The sequence below is a fragment of the Aquarana catesbeiana genome, linkage group LG07, assembly GCF_042186555.1.
Source record: "Aquarana catesbeiana isolate 2022-GZ linkage group LG07, ASM4218655v1, whole genome shotgun sequence".
Lineage (NCBI taxonomy): Eukaryota > Metazoa > Chordata > Amphibia > Anura > Ranidae > Aquarana > Aquarana catesbeiana.
The window spans coordinates 292,330,171-292,355,708 of record NC_133330.1 but is presented as its reverse complement, the minus strand read 5'-3'; the positions used below and the strand labels follow the sequence as shown (position 1 = coordinate 292,355,708).

General features: G+C 44.0%; 1 protein-coding gene across 1 annotated transcript in view; it reads right to left on the bottom strand.

Moving 5' to 3' along the window:
* RAB3B (RAB3B, member RAS oncogene family) overlaps window positions 1-16,384 on the bottom strand; it is a 227,814-nt gene extending 211,430 nt beyond the window's left edge. Inside the window, exon 1 of the mRNA XM_073593539.1 lies at window positions 16,364-16,384. The gene's annotated coding sequence lies outside the window, so the exon portion shown is untranslated. The remainder of the gene's footprint in view (window positions 1-16,363) is intronic.
* Between the last annotated feature and the right edge of the window lie 9,154 nt (window positions 16,385-25,538).

Here is a 25,538-nt window from a genome sequence, read left to right as displayed (position 1 = left end):
GTTGTAACCCCTGCAACAAATCCTCTGCCCATGTACTACAAAATTCAAAAGCTAATGCGAAGGGATATAACAAATGGAGCTCCCATAAATGTGTTAAAATTATTTGACAAACCTACACTGCAGAGAAAATTGCCGATGACGCATTTGGTGTTAATGATTTCAGATGGGAGGCTCTGGCAGTCCGGAAACTCAATCTGTTTTGAAAACACAAATCTATATATGGACTGAAGGAAGATAAGTATGTGCAGTTCATTAAGGTTGCTACGCACTTTTCCAAGTTTATGATTACTTGATGCTACAAATAAACTGGGGAAGTGGGCATATTAAAGGGGGTTTCCACATTTAAACTAAAGCGCTGCGCAAACTGTTGGCGCTATATAAATCCTGTATAATAATAATAATAAATCCTAACAGCTGCTCAACCCATTGGCAGGTTCTGAGCTTCTACCATTCTGAACCAACCGAAAAAAAAAAATCAGTAGGTGACATATAATGAACAATACATTATTAATAATAAACATCTAAAATGATTTATTTATTTGGAGGGAAATGTCAGAACTACTGTCAGACTATTGGGATGATTCACTTTATTACCTGTATCTGGGATAGGAAGTGATTGAAAATGTTTCTAATCGGGACAGGGACAGAAACAAAAGAAAAATGGAGAAGGGTTAGAACCTCTGTCTGCTTTTTAGTAAATGTTTTTTTTTTTTTACTTTTCTCATATATTAAAGTAACACTCAAAGCAAGTAGGAGCAATCAGTACACTGCTCAGTTCCTGCAGTTTGTTGTAATCTGTGTAATCTACTGCAGCACAAACCTGGAGACCATCTCACATGGCCACTGGAAGTGCCCATTTTTTATGCTTCCTGCATCATCAAACGCATTCAATAAAAAAAGTTCCAATAAACTACATTTACGTTTTTTGGTTGTAACTAGTGGCGGCCCGTGCACTGTGGGCGCACGGACGCCGCACCCCCATCCATGCGCCTGGCCACTTTCAGGACATGGAATCCTATGGCCGGGTGGGAGGTATTTTTTGAAGCACCCGATTAGAGCCAGAGGCTCTAATAGGCTTCAAAATAGGGTGGGCTCACGGCGCAGACAGAGCGCCCTGATCCCACCCAGTTTTGTGACCATTTTTCACACTAACCTTCCGCCCCGCCAATCAGGAGGCAGGACGTCAGACTCACTCTGGAGCGAAGGTCGCAGCTCTGAGAGGATCTGCTGCAGACAGTGCTGCGGTAAGTCCCCTCAGCTTTGTCTGAGCCGCTGGGGGGGTGCCAGAGCCACGATCCATGCGGGGGGGTGCCAGAGCCACGATCCGCATGCCCGGGGGGTGTTGATGCCAGAGCTGCGATCCATGCCAGAGTGGCTGTGTTTGATGGGCACAGTTGGCTGTATATGATGGGCACAAGTGGCTGCATATGATGTGCCCATCATATGCAGCCACCTGTGCCCATCAAATGCAGCCACTTGTGCCCATCATATGCAGCCACCTGTGCCCAAGTGGCTGCATTTTATTGGCACAAGTGGCTGCATTTGATGGGCACAATGGCTGTGTTTGATGGGCACAAGTGGCTGCATATGATGGGCGCAGGTGGCTGTTGATGCCAGAGCTGCGATCTGTGCCAGAGTGGCTGTGTTTGATGGGCACAGTTGGCTGCATATGATGGGCACAAGTGGCTGCATATGATGTGCCCATCATATGCAGCCACCTGTGCCCATCAAATGCAGCCACTTGTGCCCATCATATGCAGCCACCTGTGCCCAAGTGGCTGCATTTTATTGGCACAAGTGGCTGCGTTTGATGGGCACAATGGCTGTGTTTGATGGGCACAAGTGGCTACATATGATGGGCGCAGGTGGCTGCACTTGATGTGCACAGATGGCTGCATATGATGGGCACAGGTGGCTGCATTTGATGGGCACAGGTGGCTGCATATGATGGGCACAGTGGCTGCGTTTGATGGGCACAGTGGCTGCATTTGATGGGCACAGTTAGGCTACAATTGATGGGGGGGGGGGTTCAGTATTTTTCAGTTTGTTTATGCTCCCCAAAAATTTTGAGCACCAGCCGCCACTGGTTGTAACATAACACAATGTGGAAAATGTCAAGGGGTGTGAATACTTTTTCAAGGCACTGTACCTAGAGTTAAGCTTTCAAATCCAAACTGAAACTCAAATGTTCAGTGGCAGTATAATTGTTAGGCATTTAATGCACACAGCAAAAACTCCACTGAATGTGCCAATTGTGAATTTACACTCCAGAAAGGTCTGCCAGACTTTCACAGATCAGTCATTCATATGGGTCCTAGATCAATAAATGATGGAACCTGCCAAAACAATGCTGATTTATATTATAAATCCACAATACCAGTTGAATCTTATAATACTGTGACTGACTAAAGTGCTTTAGGAGCTGTCTCAACAGGCTTTTGTCCGAGCCAGGCAGGTTTTGCATTCCCATATACTACTATGTGTATTTCAAGATCCAGTTGAAGCAGGTAAAATGCAAGTCAGGAGGTGGTCCACGTCAGTTAATTCTGAATGATCTCAGAAGCATCTCAGACTGACACACAAGCCCAGAATCCATCTACACAGGCCCTATAATGTTATCCAAACCTAATGCAATTACAAACGCCACAATCACTTTCACATTTATGTTTTTTGTGGGGGAAATCACCAAGAAAGGTATTGGGTCAATATTTTATTTACAGCCAGTGCAGGGTAACAAGTGGCAAATTTATAGGTCACCTAAGATCAATGTTGCATCCACCACCATACTATTTTCCAAGCATGTCCTTGTTTTGGAAGAAATTACATTGTAAGAGAGAAGAAAAAAGATCTGAATTTAAAGTTTTACTAACCCCAGAACCCTGTATTTACTATATCTGTTCTCCCACAGTACACAGAACATGGAAATGCAATTATTTTAGTAAATATAAACGGCAAAATATCTTTTCTCATCAGCAGTATATAGCAGTCTTGTGAATTCTATCAATGTCTGGTTAAAGCTTGTAGGAGGAGTTTTCATTCTCCTCTGACTGTCCTATGAGGCTGCAAGACCCCTGTTTGGACAGTGCCGATTGGCCCTGTGCCGATCACAGGGACCCTCCCAAAGAAAAACAAAAAAAATTCTCTAGCCATACACATCAAACTGAGCATGTGCAGAGTGCCTCTTAGGGTTCTGTTCTTTCAGCAGATGAATTGGGGACAGTAAAAGGGGAGGATCAGAGAAGACAGAATCAAACAGCCTTTTTACACAATGCAGAGGATTAACCCCTTAGGTTTCATAGCGAGTATAACAAGCATGCTTCACTGCATATACAGACTGATTTTACTTTTGTAGGTTTAGTAACACTTTAAGTAAACCACAGGGTTGCAGACTGCACACACCTAATCCAACCTGTTTGCAGGTCATTGTCAGCTTTGTAAGAGGGCATAAAAGCTATGTCATTTATTTGATCATAAACATTGTAAAATATACCCTATTCCAGGCACAGCATCCTTCTTTAATAGAGCATTGAGCTATACATCTTCCATATGACATATAGGGGGTTATTTACTAAAGGCAAATCCACTTTGCACTACAAGTGCACTTGGAAGTGCAGTCGCTGTAAATCTGAGGGGTAGATCTGAAATGAGGGGAAGCTCTGCTGATTTTATCATCCAATCATGTGCAAGCTAAAATGCTGTTTTTTTTATTTTCCTTACATGTCCCCCTCGGATCTACAGCGACTGCACCTCCAAGTGCAATTTCAAGTGCATTTTGCACTTGTAGTTTGCACTTGTAGTTTGCACTTGTAGTGCAAAGTGGATTTGCCTTTAGTAAATAACCCCCATAGTTTTTGAGGTTAAATCATTTAACTCTGCTAAATGACTGTCAGCATAGTAGCTCTTAAGGGTCAGACTCTTTTTGTTACATGTAAACGTGTTAGAGGTCATAACAAATTTGATAGTCTAGAGAATTTCTTGCTTGTTCATGCTTCATGGACAAGAAGAGGCAATTGCAGGGAGGTCTTGTGCTTGCGGCCCCAAATGAAAGGGTCTCGCTCCAGTCATAGAACCTACAACGTCATACCAACCCTCCTTATAAGGTGCTCAAACTATGATACACTTTGCCCTGCTTCAGCACCCCCACATTCCCTATGTCCCAACCACAACTACCTGCCTGGAGTTTGCATGTTCTCCCTGTGCTTGTGTGGGTTTCCTCCAGGTATTCCGGTTTCCTCCCACACTCTAAAGACATCCTGGTTGGTTAACTGGATCCTGTCTAAAATTAGCCCTAGTATGTGTATGTATGTGAGTTAGGGACCTTAGATTGTAAGCTCTGTGAGGGTAGGGACTGATGTGAATGTACAATGTATATATGTAAAGCGCTGCGTAAATTGACGGCGCTATATAAGTACCTGAAATAAATAAAATGTTAAACCCGATCACTGCTTCCACACCTGAGTATAAATAGCCACCAAAGAAAGTGACTGCACAATACAAGAGTCTGGTTGAACTGCACTGGTAACCAATCAGAAGCTACCATTGAGAAGTCACACTCCTTCTGAGAAAATTTAATAAATAAACTCTGGATCATGAGATGACCAAAGTAGAGTTGACTGTCCCATCTGTTATCAATAGGGGAAGCTTTTGTAAAGATTATCTATGTCAATGATGGAGGGGTTGCAAGAATTTTTTTTATGGTGTAGCATTACTACGAGATGGTGGGGAGAGCACAGGCAAGCTTTTTCATTAACTAACAGTTTAATTTACTAACCTGTCATTCATGCTTTATTTAGAGCCCTGTAACTGTCCTTTTCATCCATTCATTAGCCATCATTTTTGAAAATAATGAAAAAAAAAAAAAGAAAAAAAAAAAATATATAAAACTCTAGCACAGCCCTTAAAGCGTATGCCCAACATTTCATAGTCCTGATATGTGCCTGCTGCACCATGTACTTGTATGAGAAAGTATCTTGTTCTCTTTGTATTGCATCCTTTGCGTGAAATCGCTGGTGACCCTGCCAGTCCCTCTGCTTTCCTAATAAAAACTGACCACACTAGGCAGGAGAGCACACAGTGGTCAGTTCTCTAGCTGTGCTGGGAACTCAGTGTGCTCTCCAATGATCAGACTTGTCCTGACACACCCTCTGCACAGCCTTTCACTGGGAAGCTCAGTATGCTGCTGTTGTCCTATTGAAAAAAATGGAAATTGCCGTAAAACTGCACCGCGTTTGGTGTTTTTTTTTTGAGCCATGTGTATTTTTTATAGAAGCAGGCTACCAAAAGTACAAACAATAAGTGTTTAAATTTATTGTATAAATTTTATTGTTAAGCATCATCCTCTGAAATTTTTATTTCTCTGGGAGATCCGATGTCTTTATGAAAGAATTCCAACTGCATAATTTAGCAAAGTACTCCCTTTGGGACAGGTACAGGTGCATAGGTAATTGCATAGGTAATTGTAGGATGAGCTGCTTGTGGTGGCAGTGTTTGTTCTCATGTAGTGAAGTGTATTTTACAGAAGACATCTTTTTGGAAGATTTATGAAATGTATATTATTGTGGTACTATACTCAGGGCCCTTTCACACTGCTCTGTGGCAAAATCAATTTTGCTCTGTTGCCTGTGCTATGCTTTTCTTGTGCGTTTTTGGTAGCTTGCGTGGAAAAAAGGATGAAAATACTGCGTTAAAACCCAATAAACCGTGAATGGAAAGCTGCTAACACACAAACAAACCAAGTCTAATCAAAAGTGCAAACAATAAGTGTAGCGCTAAAAATTGCAAAACCTGTATGCATCCAAAACGCCTCAATCACGAAGGCCGAATGGGTGCAAAAAATGTAAGTGAATAATATTTTATATAACATCAAAATAAACCCCAAAGTGTTGTGAAATAATGGCAATGAACATAAAAAAAGGGGGGAAAAAAAAGAAAAGTCCACATGTATAGTGTGTAGAGTGTCCAATGGTGGGGGAACTTTCTCCTCAATCTCCAACCAAAGTATAAAATGAACCAATGAACAGGGGAAGACATTCAGATAGCAGAATGGGTACTCTTACCGGATCAGTTGGACGCACGTACCGTACGGCAGTGCGTCTATAAGGCTTTGGGATACTAGATCCCCAGTGGTGATGCCAAACTGGATGGTCTCCTGCAGGCTGCAAACTCCAATCTGCACGAGGTTGGGTGGTGATTGAAACGAGAGTTTCCAAGGCTAACGGCCGCCAAACCGGTCCAACAATGAAGGTGGTCCAAAGATGGTCATCAATACTCCAGCATGAGGAAACAAGAGAAAAAGGAACTCCACATGGCGTAGGTCAACCAAGGTAGGTTTATTGAAGGGAAAATACTATATAAAAAAAGACGATCACAAAAAGTATAAAAATATATTTAATGGCAATGTGGGAAGCAGGATGTGCTGGTCCGACGCGTTTCGACTAACAAGTCTTCCACAGGGGCATATCCTTGCCTCTCCACATTGCTCCTAAATATAAACTGTACATCAATTATTAGGTAAGATAGATCCGCCCCCGTCATGGTGAAACCAGAAGTAAATTCCAGAAGTAGATTCAGGGACTTGCGTCCCAGGCCTCACATACAGTAACATAATAAATGCATACAGTAACATAATAGTCCCTGGGTAATGATCATATGTGTCATAAACTGGTAATAGCCTGATAGTACTGCTGGACGCAGACAGATCTCTCGCCGTCTGCGTCCCATCTGTGTTCCAAGCCTCGAAAGCGAAGAAGGAAGTGACGACATTGTCACTGCCGGAATGTGAGGGGTTTGCATTCCAAGCCTCACACTGGATGTAGGGGGAGCCATCGCGTGTGAAAAGAAACCACCGCGTCACTTCCACCGCATAGTCAGCATGTCACTCAAAGGTCATCTGGCCTCATAACCGCCCACCAGCAACCTCTAACCAAGAGATGACGTCAGGGGAAGTGGAGATAACGAGAGGGGACGCAGGACAGTGCAAAAGACAAGACAAATGTGAAAGGAAGAAAAATAAAAAGCTGGCCAATCAAAAAACAATAATAAAAACGGTATTAAAAAGCGAAAGGGGAAGTACTCCTCTGGCAGAGCCCGGTAGATAGGCAAGTAATACGTGGCCGAGGAGAGAAGCCAGAAGGCCAACAAGAGAAACATGTAGAAGAGTGCCTCCGCTCCCATAACGGGTGCAAGGCCACTCATCAATGTCCACCTGAAGGCACAGATGGACCTCTCACAAACACATAGAAAGTGTCTAAAGGGGGGATGCCCGGGATATTACTACCCACAAAATATATACAGAGGAAATGCCCCTAAAAGGGTGTGTCACGGATGAGACCATGAGAAGAGGTGCCACTCACGCCCGGTTAATGAAGCAATTGATATCCCAATCTACATTCATGCCATGGGGCGAGTAGCACCTCAACTCATAAATCCAATAGGTCTCAAGCCGCGACACACCTCTAAAGCAAGACTCGCCCCTCCAATGTGGGACGAACCTATCGATAACCTGAAAAGAAGTGCCCGTGGGGTCTTTATCATGGAACTCCAGGTAATGGCGGTGAACACTGTGCTTGGTACAGCCCTTTTTAATTTTAGCTATATGCTCATTCACCCTGATGGAAAAGGTCCTAATTGTGTGTCCAACATATTGCCTCTTACATGGGCATGTAATCAGGTAAACAATGTGTTATGTAGCACACGTGGTGAAGTGTTTCATATTGTAAATCTGTGATGTTACCGTTGAAAAAAAGGTTTAAGATTTACGTCTACCACACACATTGTGCAGGCACACATTACACCTCCTGCAAGGGTAATACCCCTTGCATTCTGGAAAGAAGGAAACAGCGCAGGGAGGGTCCATGGTGTTGGGAGCGACCTCACCCTGAATGGAGCGAGCACCCCGAAAAATGATGCCCGGCCGATCAGGTAAAACCGGTCCCAACACACGGTCACTCAATAGAACCTTCCAATGCTTGTTTAATATCCTTTTAATTACCTTGTGCTGTATAGAAAACGAGGTGAAGAAAGACCATTTAAATTGATTCTCCCTTTGTACCTTAGGGCGATCAGCCAATAAGGAGTTCCTATCTATGTCAGTGACCTCCCGGATATCCACATCAAGCTCTAAGGGTTTGTACCCCTTCTCCACAAATCTCTTTTTGAGAATCTGAGACTGGGAAAGAAAGTCACCAATGTTAGTGCAGTTTCGTTGAAGACGAAGGAACTGTCCCTTGGGTACAGACTTAAGACATTGATGGTGATGACAGCTTTCGACCGGGATATAACCATTACGGTCCGTGAGTTTAAAGAAAGTCCAGAACATCAACTGGTGCTCCTCAACCGAGATCTCCAGATCCAAAAAATGAATGGACTCAGGGCTTGCCTCAAACCTCAGGGAAATGCCCCTATCATTGGCATTCAAATAGGACATAAAACCATCCAAAGATGTTCGATCACCCCTCCAAAGGAGGAGGATGTCGTCTATGTACCTAGCCCACAGGACCAACTCTGGTCCTTTGAGGGCATAGACGACATCCTCCTCCCACAAGGCCATAAACAAGTTATCCAGACTGGGGGCATACTTAGCCCCCATCGCAAGGCCCTTGATTTGTGAGCAAAAAACCTCCTGGAACCAAAAATAATTATGTTCCGTAGCGAATTTGAGTAGTTCCATAATGTAGTTTCTGTGAATCAGGGGTAGACCTGAATTTCTGGAAAGAAACAAGTCAACTGTGGCCAGACCCAAATCCTGTGGGATAGACGTATAAAGTGCGGATACATCCGCCGTCACGAGGAGGAGATCGTCATGGTAATCAACCTTCTCTAGCAGGTTAATGGTATCCCGGGTGTCTTTAAGATACGAAGGCACCTGCTTGACCGAGGCTTGGAACACAGATGGAACACAGATGGCGAGAGATCTGTCTGCGTCCAGCGGTACTATCAGGCTATTACCGGTTTATGACACATATGATCATTACCCAGGGACTATTATGTTACTGTATGCATTTATTTTGTTACTGTATGTGAGGCCTGGGACACAAGTCACTGAATCTACTTCCGGAATTTACTTCTGGTCATGACGGGGGCGGATCTATCTTAATAATTGATGTACAGTTTATATTTAGGAGCAATGTGGGGAGGCAAAGATATGCCCCTGTGGAAGACAGATAGAAGAATGGGATACTCTTACTGGATCAGTTGGACGCACGTACTGTACGGCAGTGCGTCTATAAGGCTTTGGGATACTAGATCCCCAGTGGTGATGCCAAACTGGATGGTCTCCTGCAGGCTGCAAACTCCAATCTGCACGAGGTTGGGTGGTGATTGAAACAAGAGTTTCCAAGGCTTAACGGCCGCCAAACTGGTCCAACAATGAAGGTGGTCCAAAGATGGTCATCAATACTCCAGCATGAGGAAACAAGAGAAAAAGGAACTCCACATGGCGTAGGTCAACCAAGGTAGGTTTATTGAAGGTAAAATACCATATAAAAAAAGATGATCACAAAAAGTATAAAAATATATATCCTTGCCTCCCCACATTGCTCCTAAATATAAACTGTGCATCAATTACTAGGTAAGATAGATCCGCTCCCATCATGGCGGAACCAGAAGTAAATTCTGGAAGTAGATTCAGTGACTTGCATCCCAGGCCTCACATACAGTAACATAATAAATGCATACAGTAACATAGTCCCTGGGTAATGATCATATGTGTCATAAACCAGTAATAGCCTGATAGTACTGCTGGACGCAGACAGATCTCTCGCTGTCTGCGTCCCATCTGTGTTCCAAGCCTCGAAAGCGAAGAAGGAAGTGACAACATTGTCACTTCCGCCGGAATGTGAGGAGTTTGCATTCCAAGCCTCACACTGGATGTAGGGGGAGCCGTCACGTGTCAAAAGAAACCACCGCGTCACTTCCAACGCATAGTCAGCATGTCACTCAAAGGTCACCTGGCCTCATAACCGCCCACCAGCAACCTCCAACCGAGAGATGATGTCAGGGAAGGTGGAGATAACGAGCGGGGACGCAGGACAGTGCGAAAGACAAGACAAATGTGAAAGGAAGAAAAAAAATCAAAAAACAATAATAAAAATGGTATTAAAAAGACGAAAGGGGAAGTACTCCTCTGGCAGAGCCCGGTAGATAGGCAAGTAATATGTGTCCGAGGAGAGAAGCCAGAAGGCCAACAAGAGAAACATGTATAAGAGTGCCTCCACTCCCATAACGGGTGCAAGGCCGTATATATAAAATATTGTTCACTTATATTTTTTGCACCCATTTGGCCTTCGTGATTGAGGGGTTTTGGATGCATACAGGTTTTGCAATCTTTAGCGCTACACTTATTGTTTGCACTTTTGATTAGACTTGGTTTGTTTGTGTGTTAGCAGCTTTTCATTCATGGTTTATTGGGTTTAGCGCAGTATTTTCACCCTTTTTTCCACACAGGCTATCAAAAAATGCATCAGAAAAGCATAGCACAGGCATCTGAAACAGAGCAAAGTTGATTTTGCCACAGAGCAGTGTGAAACAGCCCTGAGTATAGTACCACAATAATATACATTTCATAAATCTTCCAAAAAGATGTCTTCTGTGAAATACACTTCACTACGTGAGAACACACACTGCCACCACAAGCAGCTCATCCTACAATTACCTATGCATGTACCTATGCACCTGTACCTGTCCCAAAGGGAGTACTTTGCTGAATTATGCAGTTGGAATTCTTTCATAAAGACATCGGATCTCCCAGAGAAATAAAAATTTCAGAGGATAATGCTTAACAATTAAATTTAAACAATAAATTTAAACAATAATTTTATGAAGGATTGTTTAAATTTTATTTTTGAGCATCATCTTCTGGAATTTTGTATATCTATGGGAGATCTGATGGGACAAATCCAACTGCATAATATAGCAAAGTATTCTCTTAAAGAGACAGGCGCATAACAACCAAATATTGAGTAGGTCATAATAGTAAGGTAAGCTGTTTGTAGTGGCAGTGTGCGTTCTCACATGGTGAAGTGTATTTCATTGAAGACATCTTTTTGGAAGATTTATGAACTATAATATTATACAATACTAGGGACTCACTGTGGATCATGTGGACTTTTAAACATTCATATACCACATGTTAATTGTTTTAACTATAATCAATTTAAGTTGTTCTTGAAAATAATGGTTGGTATGCCAATTAGCAATTGTTAGAGCTTGGGAAATTGGGCCTATTGACTGTCAGGGTGTAATAGGTGTAAGGCTGGTTCACACATGTCCAGCGTTTATGTTCACTGGTTCAGGGGCATATTTTTCCCTGAATTTGCACCTGAACCAGGCCCGAAAAAATGCACAGGACCATTTTTCAAACTGTGCTGCAGTTGCTCCGGACATGTGGGAACCGGCTCCATTAAAAGCAATTCACATAACATACACCCACCATATTTGAACGCACTGAACTTTCCCCCCACTTCTTCCCTTCTCCCTGAGATCCTCTCTTGGCTTTCCATCCCCCCATTGCAATACTCATTTGCCGAATCCACGGTTACCGCCTTTTCTTCCCCCCATCTGGTATGAAGCAGATCTCTGTGGGTAGATGAGAGTTCCAGCCCCACACTTCAATCTCCTGTAGCAAGTCAATACCCGACATGGCACCTGGTATATGGACTCAGATACTGCTATCCTGTACACTTCCCAGCATATACTATCCTAGAGATCCCAGACCAGGAGTCTCACTCCTACTGCTGCTGTCTGCTTTGCAGCGAATAATCGTCCCACTAGTTGCGGGAACCCTCATGGCTCCCGTCTTTCTAATTGTTAGATGCAACGTTTGCCACATGGCACAAGCAAGGTTTCCCTGGACTGGTTGGCTCCAGCAACCTGCACTTGTTTTTAACTTGGTGCATTGCCTACCCGGACAGGCCGGCGTATTAGACTGTTTTTGTTTTCTTTTTTATTTCTCTTGGTCGAATTTTTGGTTTATTGTTCAGTATATACTCTATGGGTTTATTGTTCAGTATATACTCTATGGGCTTGAAAATGCTAGATATTGGTGTTTCATTACATGAATGCTATACATTGCAAAAGAATCGTATATGTTGCCAGTCGGTCAGAGTTCTCATGGCATATGCCGCAGTGTCCTTGTGGGCTCACCTTGTGTCTTGGGGACATTAATACACTCCCTCTGGATTTTGGGATGGCCCAGGGCATGAGGGTGGGCACTCTAGATGTTGGGCACATAGCAATTTATTGTCTGTCAATATGGTTGACCTGAAATGTATTACATGGAAAGTGCGGGGCCTCAGAGCAAAGCCTAAACGTAATGCAGTACTATCATACCTCAAGACACAACGTGCAGACCTTATGGTGTTATTGGAGACTCACCTTACGGGCCATCTCCAAATGACACTTAAGAAACCGTGGCTAGGCTGAACATACCAGGCTCCCCATTCTGCGCACTCTAGGGGTGTTGCAGTATTGGTGGCCAAAACAGTGCGTTTTATGCTATTAACACTCAGATCTGACCCCCAGGGTAGATTCCTATTTTTGCATGCCAAGTTAAACGGTCTAGAAATACTGATCCTGGCGATTTACATACCACCCCCCTTCCAATTTCATGTGATCACCGAAGGTATAGCTTTTATGTCTCAATTTCCCTCAGTTCCAGCGATCTGACTGGGGGACTTTAATAATGTGGCACATGGTGCCCTGGACAGACTATCTGTAACTTCACTGGACCACCCCTCCCACTCATACACCAGGTTCGGGAGACTTCTTGCCGACCTGCACCTGGTAGATACCTGGAGACACAGACATCCCCTAGACAAGGCATTTTCATGCTTTTCAACCACGTATAACGCTATGTCATGCATAGATCTTATCCTAATATCCCATACTCTTCTTCCTATACTAGGAGAAGTGGGATTTAATCCCCGTGTCCTTTCTGACCATGCTCCCTACTGGGTTATAAATATATTACTCCAAGCAGAGGCACTACGAATGTGGAGAGCGAGCGGGTCGTCTCCTAGCTTATCTAGCCCACCTTGATCAGAAACCTCCCATGGTGGTCTCTTTGCGTACCACTAATGGTGTATTACTAAATGACCCTGATGAGGTGGTTGACGAATTTCGCTCCTTCTTTATATCCTAATACTCCTCCTCCACTGACATTCCTTTAGAGGAAATTGGGCCCTTTTTGGCGAATATAGACCTACCTACTCTCACACAACCCCAAATTGAACTACTGGAAGCTCCGTTCACGGTTGACGAGATTGCACAGGCAATATCCCTTTTAAGCCCCTCCAAAGCACCGGGCTCCGATGGCCTACCCCTAGAATTTTACACTACATATGGGGAGACCCTTATCCCCAAGCTCCATGAATTGTTCTCTTTTATATTCAAACACGGATCCCTACCCTCTTCTATGGGAGAGGCCTATATTGTATTAATACACAAACCCGGTAAAAATCTAGAACTTTCTGAATCATACCGCCCAATATCTCTCCTACAACTAGATATTAAAATATTGGCCAAGATCCTGGCAGTACGCCTCAACACTGTGATCCTCAACCTGATCCACCCAGATCAGACTGGGTTTATGCCAGCAAAAAATACAGTATATAACCTGCGTAGGCTTCATATGAATATGCAGGCTGCGCATGACAATCTGGGTTCTAGAGTGATAGTTTCTCTTGACGCCGCAAAGGCGTTCGATTCAGTTGAGTGGGATTACCTCTGGGAATGCCTTGCAAAATTCGGCTTTGGACCAAATTTCATCAAATGGATCCGTCTCCTCTACCAAAACCCGCGAGCCAGGATCTTGCTCAATGGTAAAATCTCTGCTCCCTTCCCCCTCTCCAGAGGCACACGCCAAGGATGCCCCTTGTCCCCCTTATTGTATGCCCTTGCGGTAGAGCCTCTTGCCTCAGCACTTAGAGCTAACCCAGGAGTCTGTGGGCTGAGACAAGGAGATCTGGTAGAAAAACTTAGCCTATATGCGGACGACATGTTACTATATTTGGGGATGCAGGCCCATCCTTACAGGTAGCCCTTGAGGTTATTCGACACTTCGGTAGATACTCTGGCCTAAAAATAAATTGGGATAAATCCCAGATCCTCCCTATCGACGTGAGTGCCCCTACGGAACTTCAGTCCTCCTCCCCATTGCTTAGAGTCAGCTCTATGACATACTTAGGGATTGTGATCACCCGCTCACAAGAAGACTTTACCAAACTAAATATAGAACCCCTAATAGCAAATCTAAAATACAAAATACAAACATGGGCTAAACTACCCCTTGGAGTGATGGATCGGGTGAATCTCATTAAAATGGTTCTCCTCCCCAAGTATATGTATGTCTTCTGGCATGCCCCAGCCTATTTGCCTCTTAGGATTTTCAAATCTATTGAAGCTGTCCTTAAAACCGGTACCTGTCCCTAATATGTTCTCCTCAATATCAGGCGTTATCCCACCCATTTCAAATCCTGCTTAAGGGCAACATGGGTACACATGGAGTAGGGAACCGCAAGGGGTTATTACACCACCACTGTAAGATCTGTGAGATAGTGGGTCGCAAATTAAAGATACCACCTACACACTTCCATACGCCCCTATGGGATAACCCCGCTCTGAAAGAATTGACAGCTATACCAGAACATACCCTCTGGCTTGGGCAAGGGATTAGATACCTATCAGATGTCTACTGTGACACTGCCTTAAAATCATTCCAACAACTTAAGGTAGAGTTTAACCTCCCCAACCATATGCACTTCCGATACCTCCAGCTCTGCCATGCTCCCAGGCCCAATTTGGTAATACCATCTCTAATGTAGAACAACTAGACATCTCATATATTATGATGGGACTAGACTCTCGTAAACTTATCTCAAGATTTTACAACTTACTACTTCTCCCTACAGCAAATATTCTTGCGTATAAATTAAAAGACTGTTGGTCTGGGGAGGTGGGGGGACTGGAGGACGATGAATGGGAGGATGCATTAGACACTTGTAAGGGGGTCTCCACGAAATTATCAGACCGTCTTACACAGCTCTATATCATGCATCGGGTATATCTAACCCCTCTCAGACTGGCTAAATACAAACCGGATCATAATCCGTTGTGCCCCCGTTGTGCTAGTCCATCCAGCACCTTCTTTCACTTTCTATGGTCCTGCCCCGCAATACATGACTATTGATCCCATATAGTGAAATTTATCCATGACGAGATGGGATCCCCTCTGAAATTGTGCCCTAAGCAGTGTCTGCTTGGAGTATTCCCTGATCCAGATTCAAATAAATTTCACAAAATATTCCTTCAGGAGACACTGTTTATTGCTAGACTGCTCATAGCGAGAAAATGGCTTCAGGTCACACCACCATCACTCCAAGAGTGGATCTCAGCTGTGAACAATGTTCTACCGTATAAGAAAGAGATTTATATTCATAGAGGCTGCCCTGCCAAATATGGCAAAATATGGGACACATGGCTCAAGAACGCAGCCACATGCAATGTATTGTCTGATTGATTGATATGTGTCACTACTATCCTTGCCCATATGCACACCTGATGTCTGGGCCTCGGACAATTTATAGATTGCAATTGTTTGAGCATAGCCTTTGCTAACATATACATGGATTGTACCACTTGATAATTGTATCTAGATTCTTGCAGAGATTGGATATATCTCATGTACTCTGTCAATGTATGCAAATTTTGTATATCCTTATTCTTTAATAAAAACACCTCAATATTTGTAAAAAAAAAAAAAAAAGCAATTCACATATATTTGAACCCAGCCCTACTGCTCCTTTAGTTTGCCTTCCCCTTCTCAAGTGTGGAACTGTATGTCTTTTGTAGGAAGGTCCTGCCCCTGGTCTATTTAGGGGAAAAGAGGGTCTTTGGAAGGAGTACCTGCCAGAAAGCGTAGTCATTGAGTAGTCGTGACTACAGAACTTGAACGTTGCAAGCTACAGTATATTTACGTTGGCATGGTTGAGTTCAGCTCAATACACACTTCTAGATCCAAAAGTTGAGGGGCACAAGGCTAGCAGTAAAAATGCATTCCAGGTGGTCCTATTAGGTGTACATGCATACTTAGTCATAACAATAGCTCCCCATTTAAAACGATATCCCATCTTTTCTTGTTTTTAGCTGTGGATTTGGAAAAGTAAACTGCATATCCCCCTGCAATGAAAACAAGACACAGGAAGAAAAAAAAATAGGTGTAACCTGCTGTACATTCACGCGTGGAAATAGCAGCTGATCACACAGGTGTCTCCTGCATTGTGACCCCCCCCATAAGGTGACGCTATAGCACACTGACTCCGACTGACAAACAAGATTATAAATAGATTTTCCAGGAAAAGCCTCTTACCTGTGACCTTTTGTACACAAGCTGTGTGGGATTTAGTGCAGGTTTCCAAGCAACTGACTTACTTCCTTATTTTAATATAAATTCATTGCTAGGTTAGGTGGTAAATCAAAATAACTCTTGGGAACGAAGACAGCGATGAATGAATTAATTTATGAATGAAATTTTCTTAGTCTGTAAAGGAAATATATCATATTTTATATTTTCTTTATGTATTTTCAATTGTAAAATAAAAGCTGTATTAATTTTAAATTCCTTTTAATCAGGTAAATATGGAACATTTTACAAATATTTCTTGTTTGCCCTAATTGCCACTTACAGGCATAGGTTTTGTTAATTTTATTTTAGAGCTCCGCAGTGTAATTTACAGAAATGGAAGGAAGATTTTACAGACTGCAGAATAAGTTAGTGAATAGGGGCATACCACATTCCTCTCTTCTAACAGATATAGGCCATGTCAATTATATATGTATATATATATATATATATATATATATATATATATATATATATATATATATATATATATTACACATACATACAGTGGATATAAAAAGTCTACATACCCCTGTTAAAATGTCAGGTTTCTGTGATGTAAAAAAATTAGAAAGTTAAATCATTTCAGAACTTCTTCCACCTTTAATGTGACCTCTAAACTGTAAAACTCAGTTGAAGAACAAACTGCAAACTTTTAGTGGGGGGGGGGGGGGGGGGGGTGAGGGAAGTAAAAATAAAAAAAATAAAATAATGTGGTTACTTAAGTGTGCACACTCTCTTATAACTGGGGATGTAGCTGTGTGCAGAATTAAGCAATCACATTAAAACTCATGTTAAATAGGAGTCAGTACACACCTGCCATCATTTAAAGTGCCCCTGATTAACCCCAAATAAAGTTCAGCTGTTCTAGTAGGTCTTTCCTGACATTTTTTTAGTTGCATCCTACAGCAAAAGCCATGGTTCGCAGAGAGCTTCCAAAGCATCAGAGAGATCTCATTGTTAAAAGGTATCAGTCAGAAGGGTACAAAAGAATTTACAAGGCATTAGATATACCATGGAACACAGTCATCATCAAGTGTAGAAAATATGGCACAACAGTGCCATTACCAAGAACTGGACGTCCCTCCAAACTTGATGAAAAGCCGAGGAGAAAACTGGTCAGGGAGGCTGCCAAGAGGCCCACAGCAACATTAAAGGAGCTGCAGGAATATCTGACAAGTACTAGCTGTGTGGTACATGTAACAACAATCTCCCTTATTCTTCATATGTCTGGGATACGGGGTAGAGTGGCAAGACAGAAGCCTTTTCTTATGTAGAAAAACATCCAAGCCAGGCTAAAGTTGTGGGAAAATGTGGTATGGTCTGATGAAACCAAGGTTGAACTTTTTGGCAATAATTCCAAAAGAGATGTTTGGCGCCCAAAACAACACTGCACATCACCAAAAAGAACACCATACCCACCGTGAAGCATGGTGGTGGCAGCATCATGCATTGGGGCTGTTTTTCTTCAGCTGAAACAGAGGGCTTAGTCAAGGTAGAGGGAATTATAAACAGTTCCAAATACCAGTCAATATTGGCACAAAACCTTCAGGCTTCTGCTAGAAAGCTGAACATGAAGAGGAACTTCATCTTTCAGCGAGACAACGGCCCAAAGCATACATCCAAATCAACAAAGGAATGGCTTCAACAGAATAAGATTAAAGTTTTGGAATGGCCCAGCCAGAGCCCAGACCTGAATTCCATTGAAAATCTGTGGGGTCAACTGAAAAGGGCTGTGTACAGGAGATACCCTCGCAATCCAACAGATTTGGAGTGTTTTTGCAAAGAAGAGTGGGCAAATATTGCCAAGTCAAGATGGTCCATGCTGATAGACTCATACCCAAAATGAGTGCTATAATAAAATCAAAAAGGTGCTTCAACAAAGTGTGTAAGGGTGTGCACACTTATGCAACCATACTATTTTAATTTTTTATTTTTACTTCCCTCCACCTAAGATTTCAGTTTGTTGTTCAACTGAGTTGTACAGTTTATAGGTCACATTAACCAGTTGCCGACCGCCTCACGCACATATACTGCGGCAGAATGGCATGGGCAGGCAAAATCACGTACCTGGTACGTGATTGCCTTCCCGCGGTCGGCTTTGGTCTGGGAGCGTTCAGAGATGAGGGGGAGGCCATCCATTCGTGGCCCCCCCCTCGCGATCGCTCCCAGCCAATGACAATCATCCCCTGCTTCTGTATAGTACACAGAGGCAGAGGAAATGATGTCATCTCTCCTCAGCTCGGCATTTTCTGTTCCGGCGCCGAGGAGAGAAGACTGCAATGTAAGTGTAAAACACACACACATACAGTAGAACATGCCAGGCACACAATACACCCCCCTTTACCCCCCGATCCCCCCCCATCACCCCCCAATCACCCCCCCCCCCCCCGGTCACACTGACACCAAGCAGTTTTTTTTTTTTCTGATTACTGCATGGTGTCAGTTTGTGGCAGTTAGTGTGGTAGGGCAGTTAGGGTTAGCCCCCTTTAGGTCTAGGATACCCCCCTAACCCCCCCTAATAAAGTTTTAACCCCTTGATCACCCCCCGTCGCCAGTGTCGCTAAGCAATCATTTTTCTGATCGCTGTATTAGTGTCACTGGTGACGCTAGTTAGGGAGGTAAATATTTAGGTTCGCCGTCAGCGTTTTATAGCGTCAGGGACCCCCATATACTACCTAATAAGTGTTTTAACCCCTTGATTGCCCCCTAGTTAACCCTTTCACCACTGATCACCGTATAACCGTTACGGGTGACGCTGGTTAGTTTGTTTATTTGTTATAGTGTCAGGGCACCCCATGGGCGGATCCAGAGTCTTGTCTCGGGAGGGGCACTGCCAGAAAATCTGTTTATTTTTGTGGGCAATTTATCGGGGAAACGGCTGGTGTTGGCGCTTCAATCATCCCAGCACCATGGTTGTTACAGTGTTAGGATGATTGAAGCGCATTATTTTCTATAATTACATTGCAATATAAAATGAAATAGTTCAACTCACCATAATGCAGAATCAGTGGGAGCCCTGAGTGTGTCACTTGCCACGTCGCCTGCCACACGTTGCGGATTGTCACTTGCCACGTCGCCTGCCACATCTTGTGGATTGTCACTTGCCTGCCACCAGATGCAGATTTTCACTTGCCACGTCGCCTGCCACACCTTGCGGATTGCCACTTGCTACGTCACCTGCCACACCTTGTGAATTGTTACTTGCCACGTCACCTGCCACACCTTGTAGATTGCCACGTCACCTGCCACACCTTGTGAATTGTCACTTGCCACGTCACCTGCCACACCTTGCGGATTGCCACTTGCCACATCACCTGCCACACCTTGCGGATTGCCACTTGCCACGTCACCTGCCACACATTGCAGATCGTCACTTGCCACGTCACCTGCCACACATTGCGGATTGTCACTTGCCACGTTACCTGCCACATCTTGTGGATTGTCACTTGCCTGTTGAGGTGTTTTGGTTGTCTCTTGCTGTGTCCCAGACTCCCAGACTGAGCCAGGCAGCAGAGAGATAATGTAATCTCTCTGCTGCCTGCCCACTGAGGGCGGAAGTTACTGCAGGGATGCAGGGCTGGCGGAGAAGTGTATACTGTATGTATTGTAACAGGGGTGGTGCCGCTCCAGGCTGTGTCACACTGTCACATTGGTCGGCTCTGAGAAACTTGAATCCGACCTCCGCCGTGACGCTGTGACTCACTCACTCACTGCAGTGTGAGTGTGACTGACCGTGACGTCACTCGTTGCTAACACCAGGGCCGCTTGGCGTCTAGCAACGAGTGCAGAGCAGGGAAGAGGCTCCGCCCACCTATCCTTCCTTCAGTGTCAGTGACCGCCGCCGCCGCCCGTACGTACCACACACGAGTCTCTCTCTCGGCGCCGCTGATCGGCACATGTGAGAGAGAGACTCGGGCCGGCAGTGGAGCGCAGGAGACAATTACATTCAGAGTGTGTGTGCTATTATTTCGGGGGGGGGCAATTGCCCTGTTGCCCCCCCTGGATCCGCCCCTGGGGCACCCGCCGTTTATTACCTAATAAAGGTTTAGCCCCCTGATCGCCCGGCGGTGATATGCGTTGCCCCAGGCAGCTTTAGATTAGCACCAGTATCGCTAACACCCACGCACGCACCGTACACCTCCCTTAGTGGTATAGTATCTGAACGGATCAATATCTGATCCAATCAGATCTATACTAGCGTCCCCAGCAGTTTAGGGTTCCCAAAAATGCAGTGTTAGCGGGATCAGCCCAGATACTTGCTAGCACCTGCGTTTTGCCTCTCCGCCTAGCCCAGCCCACCCAAGTGCAGTATCGATCGATCACTGTCACTTACAAAACACTAAACGCATAACTGCAGCGTTCACAGAGTCAGGCCTGATCCCTGCGATCGCTAACAGTTTTTTTGGTAGCATTTTGGTGAACTGGCAAGCACCAGCCCCAGGCAGCGTCAGGTTAGTGCCAGTACCGCTAACACCCACGCACGCACCGTACACCTCCCTTAGTGGTATAGTATCTGAACGGATCAATATCTGATCCGATCAGATCTATACTAGCGTCCCCAGCAGTTTAGGGTTCCCAAAAACGCAGTGTTAGCGGGATAAGCCCAGATACCTGCTAGCGCCTGCGTTTTGCCCCTCCGCCCGGCCCAGCCCACCCAAGTGCAGTATCGCTCGATCACTGTCACTTACAAAACACTAAACGCATAACTGCAGCGTTCGCAGAGTCAGGCCTGGTCCCTGCGATCGCTAACAGTTTTTTTGGTAGCGTTTTTGTGAACTGGCAAGCACCAGCGGCATAGTACACCCCAGTTGTAGTCAAACCAGCACTGCAGTAACACTTGGTGACGTGGCGAGTCCCATAAGTGCAGTTCAAGCTGGTGAGGTGGCAAGCACAAGTAGTGTCCCGCTGCCACCAAAAAGAAGACAAACACAGGCCGTTGTGCCCATAATGCCCTTCCTGCTGCATTCGCCAATCCTAATTGGGAACCCACCACTTCTGCAGCACCCGTACTTCCCCCATTCACATCCCCAACCAAATGCAGTTGGCTGCATGAGAGGCATTTTCTTTATGTCCTCCCGAGTACCCCTACCCAACGAACCCCCCAAAAAAAGATGTTGTGTCTGCAGCAAGCACGGATATAGGCGTGACACCCGCTATTATTGTCCCTCCTGTCCTGACAATCCTGGTCTTTGCATTGGTGAATGTTTTGAACACTACCATTCACTAGTTGAGTATTAGCGTAGGGTACAGCATTGCACAGACTAGGTACACTTTCACAGGTTCTCCCAAGATGCCATCGCATTTTGAGAGACCCGAACCTGGAACCAGTTACAGTTACAAAAAAAAGTGTAAAAAAACAAAAAAATATATAAAATAAAATAAAATAGTTGTCGTTTTATTGTTCTCTCTCTCTCTATTCTCTCTCTATTGTTCTGTTCTTTTTTACTGTATACTATTCTGCAATGTTTTATTGTTATTATGTTTTATCATGGTTGCTTTTCAGGTATGCAATTTTTTTATACTTTACCGTTTACTGTGTTTTATTGTTAACCATTTTTTTTGTCTTCAGGTACGCCATTCAGCTGCAGCGCGGATTTATTTATCTTGACAGCAACAGCGTTTGCTCCCACAATATATAAAGCCGTGACTCCAGCGGAGGTGATATATGCCGAAGCATGGGGGCAGCAGGGGCGGAGGAGCGATTTGCTCCTACCTTTTGCGGGAGGATGCCCCCATGCTTCGGCATATATAAATGGTGCATGTATGCCCATCATTAGAAGTGGGTGGATGAAGGGAGGTATTCTAGTGGTGGGCATACCCACCGATCAATCTCTTTTTTTCGTTCAGCCCACAGGCTGCATGAAAAAAAAAGATTACAATATATGCCCAACAAGGACCAGCAACGTACTGGTATGTTGCTGGACTTTTAATGGTTATACCAGAATGATGCCTGCAGGTTTAGGTATCATCTTGGTATCATTCTTTTCAGCCAGCAGTCGGCTTTCATGTAAAAGCAATCCTAGCAGCTAATTAGCCTCTAGACTGCTTTTACAAGCAGTGGGAGGGAATGCCCCCCCCCCACCGTCTTCCGTGTTTTTCTCTGGCTCTCCTGTCTCAACAGGGAACCTGAGAATGCAGCCGGTTATTCAGCCAGCTGACCATCAGAGACCAGAGTGGCTCCAAACATCTCTATAGCCTAAGAAACCGGAAGCTACGAGCATTTCATGACTTAGATTTCGCCGGATGTAAACAGCGCCATTGGGAAAGCATTTTATCACACCGATGTGTGGTCAGATGCTTTGAGGGCAGAGGAGAGATCTAGGGTCTAAAAGACTCCAGTTTTTTCAAAAAAGAGTACCTGTCACTACCTATTGCTGTCATAGGGGATATTTACATTCCCTGAGATAACAATAAAAATGATTAAAAAAAAAAAAAAATGAATGGAACAGTTTAAAAATCAGATAAAAAAGTAAAAAAATAATAAAGAAGAAAAAAAAAAAAAAAAAAAAGCACCCCTGTCCCCCACAAGCGTCGGTCTGGCGGCAAATTTAAACAGCAATTGCACCATGCATGTGAGGTATCACCGCGAAGGTCAGATCGAGGGCGGTAATTTTAGCAGTAGACCTCCTCTGTAAATCTAAAGTGGTAACCTGTAAAGGCTTTTAAAGGCTTTTAAAAATGTATTTAGTTTGTCGCCACTGCACGTTTGTGTGCAATTTTAAAGCATGTCATGTTTGGTATCCATGTACTCGGCCTAAGATCATCTTTTCTATTTCATCAAACATTTGGGCAATATAGCGTGTTTTAGTGCATTAAAATTTTTAAAAGTGTGTTTTTTCCCCAAAAAATGTGTTTGAAAAATCGCTGCGCAAATACTGTGTGGAAAAAAAGAAACATCCACCATTTTAATCTGTAGGGCATTTGCTTTAAAAAATATATAATGTTTGGGGGTTCAAAGTAATTTTCTTGCAAAAAAAAAAAAATTTTTTCATGTAAACAAAAAGTGTCAGAAAGGGCTTTGTCTTCAAGTGATTAGAAGAGTGGGTGATGTGTGACATAAGCTTCTAAATGTTGTGCATAAAATGCCAGGACAGTTCAAAACCCCCCCAAATGACACCATTTTGGAAAGTAGACATCCCAACCTATTTGCTGAGAGGCATGTCGAGTCCATGGAATATTTTATATTGTGACACAAGTTGTGGGAAAAATACAAATTTTTTTTTTTTTTGCACAAAGTTGTAACTAAATGATATATTGCTCAAACATGCCATGGGAATATGTGAAATTACACCCCAAAATACATTCTGTTGCTTTTTCTGAGTACGGGGATACCACATGTGTGGGACTTTTTGGGAGCCTAGCCGCGCACGGGACCCCGAAAACCAAGCACCGCCCTTCAGGCTTTCTAAGGTCGTAAATTTTTGATTTCACTCTTCACTGCCTATCAGTTTCGGAGGCCATGGAATGCCCAGGTGGTACAACCCCCCCCCCCCAAATGACCCCATTTTGGAAAGTAGACACCCCAAGCTATTTGCTGAGAGGTATAGTGAGTATTTTGCAGACCTCACTTTTTGTCACAAAGTTTTGAAAATTGAAAAAAGAAAAAAAAAATGTTTTCATTTTCAAAAACAAATGAGAACTGCAAAATACTCACCATGCCTCTCAGCAAATAGCTTGGGGGGTGTCTACTTTCCTAAATGGGGTCATTTGGCGTGGGGGGGGGGGGGGGGTTGTGCCACCTGGGAATTCCATGGCCTCCGAAACTGTGATAGGTAGTGAAGAGTAAAATCAAAAATTTACACCCTTAGAAATCCTGAAGGCGGTGATTGGTTTTCGTGGCTAGGCTCCCAAAAAGTCCCACACATGTGGTATCCCCATACTCAGGAGAAGCAGCTAAATGTATTTTGGGGTGCAATTCCACATATGCCATGACCTGTGTGAGCAATATATCATTTAGTGACAACTTTGTGCAAAAAAAAAATTGTCACTTTCCCGCAACTTGTGTCAAAATTTAAAATATTCCATGAACTCAACATGTCAGGTACTCACCAAGGTCGAGTTGCTGAGAGAGGCTCCCCTTGCAGCTGGGCGCACGACACCCTCTGGAAGTGGCACAGCGGGTATTGGGCACGAAGGAGCACGGGTCGCCAGCAGGTAGCAGAGTAGCTGGGCGGTTCTTCAGGTAGGGAAGAGATCCGTGTAAGGTGGCTGTCACCTCACTGAAGCCGACTGAGCAGGAATCTGGAGATGAAGGCTGAAGCCAGATGCAGAGGGTCAAACACAAGGCAGGAGTCCAGGAACAGGCCAGGGGTCAAACACGGCTAGTCAAACAGGTAGGTAATCCAACACTGGGGTGAAGCAGAGACAAAGTCCAAGAGCAGGCCGGGGGTCAAACACAGGTAGTCAAGCAGGAAGATGATCCACACTAGGATGAGGCAGAGGCAAGTCCAGGAGCAGGCCGAGGGTCAAACACAGGTAGTCAAGCAGGCAGATTTAGGAAAGTAGACACCCCCTAAGCTATTTGCTGAGAGGCATGGTGAGTATTTTGCAGCTCTCATTTGTTTTTGAAAATGAAAACATTTTTTTTTTCTTTTTTCAATTTTCAAAAATTTGTGACAAAAAGTGAGGTCTGTAAAATACTCACTATACCTCTCAGCAAATAACTTGGGGTCATTTGGGGGGTTTTGTGCCATCTGGGCATTTTATGGCCTTCAAAACTGTGATAGGTAGTGAGGAGCGAAATCAAAAATTTATGCCCTTAGAAATCCTGAAGGCGGTGCTTGGTTTTCGGGGCCCCGTACACATGTGGTATCCACATACTCAGGAGGAGCAGCTGAATGTATTTTGGGGTGCAATTCCACATATGCCCATGGCCTGTGTCATTTAGTGACAACTTTTTGTAATTTTTTTTTTTTTGTCATTATTCAATTACTTGGGACAAAAAAATAAATATTCAATGGGCTCAACATGCCTCTCAGCAATTTCCTTGGGGTGTCTACTTTCTAAAATGGGGTCATTTGTGGGGGTTTTGTACTGCCCTGTCATTTTAGCACCTCAAGAAATGACATAGGCAGTCATAAACTAAAAGCTGTGTAAATTCCAGAAAATGTACCCTAGTTTGTAGACGCTATAACTTTTG